This window comes from Dendroctonus ponderosae, unplaced genomic scaffold (assembly GCF_020466585.1).
Source record: "Dendroctonus ponderosae isolate FM_Combo_2020 unplaced genomic scaffold, Dpon_F_20191213v2 Dpon_F_20191213_8, whole genome shotgun sequence".
Taxonomy (NCBI): domain Eukaryota; kingdom Metazoa; phylum Arthropoda; class Insecta; order Coleoptera; family Curculionidae; genus Dendroctonus; species Dendroctonus ponderosae.
In genome coordinates this window covers 2,674,297-2,677,270 of record NW_026019016.1, presented here as the reverse complement: position 1 = coordinate 2,677,270, position 2,974 = coordinate 2,674,297, and positions in this window count along the sequence as shown.

Here is a 2,974-nt window from a genome sequence, read left to right as displayed (position 1 = left end):
TTCGTTCTTATTGTAAAATAGGAGCACTATTTATCAATCTGTAATAAAAGACGTGAGGAAATTCTGTCTTTTTTAAAGACAAAAATTTTTGAGGCAAAATACCCAAAGAGAAGTCTCTATTGTTGCTAAACTCTCATATGCCTAACAGCGACCTCAAAGGGCAAATGCGCGTTTTTTACACAATTAAGTGCACCAACATGAATTTTTTTAACCAATTTTGGAAAGATTTGCCAGGTTTACTTCCGCCGTCATTCCGAAATCTTCCAATTCATCAAATAACAACAAGAGAGTCGTCAACCTTCGGTTTTGTATGGATTTTCAAAGGGCCGCTTGGATTTCTCCGGTCATTTTCCTCAAACCTTTGTAACAAGCGCGATTTTTTAACTTTTACTCCATTTATTTACTGATTTTGCTTAAAACCAAGCTGTGATGAATGCGATTACAACAAATTTCTGAAAAACAACTTGAAACTTAAAAAAGTCACTACTGTTGCTGGCAAATGCGCCAATTACAATGTTATTTTTTCAAAACTCGAACTTAATGAGGCGCATTCACCAAAACATCTAGTGAAACCATCGGTTTATGAAGCGAATTTTTCCAATCAGCCTATCAGAAATTGCGATCGAAACACAATATTTGTGCAAAATCCTCGAATTTGCAATATTTAATTCGGTCGCGACCCAAGGTTAGATAATGAACGTGTGGATAAGAGGCATCTTCAAATATTCCGCCAAATCCTCTTTTGCGCTGCAGCTGGCGCCTTCAAACCCTCTCACCCAACTAACCCAAACGATCTTCCCCAACTTACGCTGTGAGCAGAATTTTGTCATTCAAGCCTTCATTTTACAACCGGAAATTTATTACCGGTTCGTTTAAGTGATCGTAAAAACACCTGTTGGACATTGATAATCAGATGCTTAATAAAAATGCTTAAGGCCGATAAGTTCTTAGAGGACTTTAGATTAGTTTTTATCGGCTGTGGAAATTTTTACATAACGTTTCTAGGCCTTGGTCGAACTTCATTCGATTTCCATTCGCTTAATTTACCGACACTGTAGAGGATGGCCTCAAATAAACAGTGTGGATTTATCACAGTTCCGTATGAAGTCTTACACTCATTTAGCTGCACATGCACGTTTTACCGCCAGAGTATTTTTTTTCTTCTATTTTCTATACGGTGAAATTGGTCCATTTAGAGTGGCAGTGTCGCCTAGTGCGATAAGTTAATTAGCTAATTAAACAATGGGTGGGAATGCAATCCGCGGCAATTAGCCGGCGAATATATAAAAACGGTGTAATGGTCTGTCTAGTGTTTAATATTTGCGACAATTAAGTGTCTTTAACAAGCTCGTAAATCTCCTTGTGCAGAAAGGGGGCCTGGCTTTTATCGAAGAGAAACCGAAGCGTTTTGATAGTAAATGACTCGACTAGTACTACTAGACGAGCTCATGAAATATTTGTTTCAGTATTCAGCCGGGTTGAGAATGGATTTAGCAATATGCTAGATTTTCAGCACATGCTTTCCTGCATTACCTCGTTGGCAATAATTATTATCACTCGTGTCCAATAACCACTTTTTTCAATGTCAAACTAGTAAACCTTATCTCTGCTCGGACCAGTCCACACACATAAAACTTGTGAATGGCAAATAAAATTTACACACGCTTGCATTCGATTAATCCCACAATGAGTCCAAACGTTTAAGTGCTCATTTTTACCTAAAACTTGTTACTTAACTTATACTTTACACACTGAAAATTTTACCAGATTTTCCACTTCATCCAATCATACTAATGAGGATTTCCTATCTAACAACTTATTTTTCCACATTTTTCTGGGGCGTTTAGCTCCTCGGCGGAATTCCGGCCCGCCAATGGCTACTATCAGTGTTGACTTTTTTCCTTTGTAAATATTTTAATGGCTTAAGGCCATTTGACCAATTTTATGAACCGTATTCGTTCCTCGATTCAAGATCAGGATTTCTAAAGACACACTAACATTATTGAACTATTGCTATCAACAACTGGTATGTGTGATAATTTAAGTAGAGTAGAAAATTTAAATAAAATTACAGTGATTTTCTTTGCTTTTTTCAAATTTCTATGTAAGAAATCGTCCAGAACGTTTTGAACGGGTGTTCAAAATTCATTACGAGCAAGCCAAAGAAGACTGAAAGTTTGAAATGCTGAGCAAAATCTTGCAACTCAGTGACTTTTTTAGATTTTTTGCAAACTTCCATCCAAGAAATCAAAGCGCATGTGGCGGTTTTCGTTCAAAAATTACTTACACGCAACCAATGCCCCAATGCAATGCCTCAATTTACAATCTCACGAAGTTTTAAGAAAATCGAGCTGCACATTGATTTTTTACAAACTTTCATCCAAGAAATCATCCAAACCGCGATTAGCGGATTTTCGTTATAAAATTCATCAAGCGCCGCCTACAGTAGATAAAACAGTTTTAAATTTGTGGGTTGTTACTCAAAAAGCCTCGATTTGCACTCGTAGCTCTCCATAAATTTTAAGCAAATCGGGCAGCAGTGTCATTTTTAGTTTTCTGCAAACTTTCATTCAAGGCGCATAAAACGGGTTTTTTTCAAAACTTCATAACGCGCAATCTACCGTAGACTGAAAGTTTAAATTATGGTCTGTTATTCAAAAAGCCTCGATTTATACTCTTACAAAATTTTTGGAAAATCGTGCAACTCAGCGATTTTTTAGATTTTTTGCAAATTTCCATCCAAGAAATCAAAGCGCGTGAGGCGGTTTTCGTTCAAAAATTAATTACGCGCAACCTACAACAGACAGAAAGTTTAAAATTTTGACTGTTGCTCCAAAGGCCTCCATTTACAGTCTCACGAAATTTTAATAAAATCGAGCTGCACAGTGATTTTTTGCAATTTTCCGAACTTTTATCTCTATAATCTTCCAAAGCGCGAGAAGCGGATTTTCGTTCTAAAATTAATCGGGCGCAA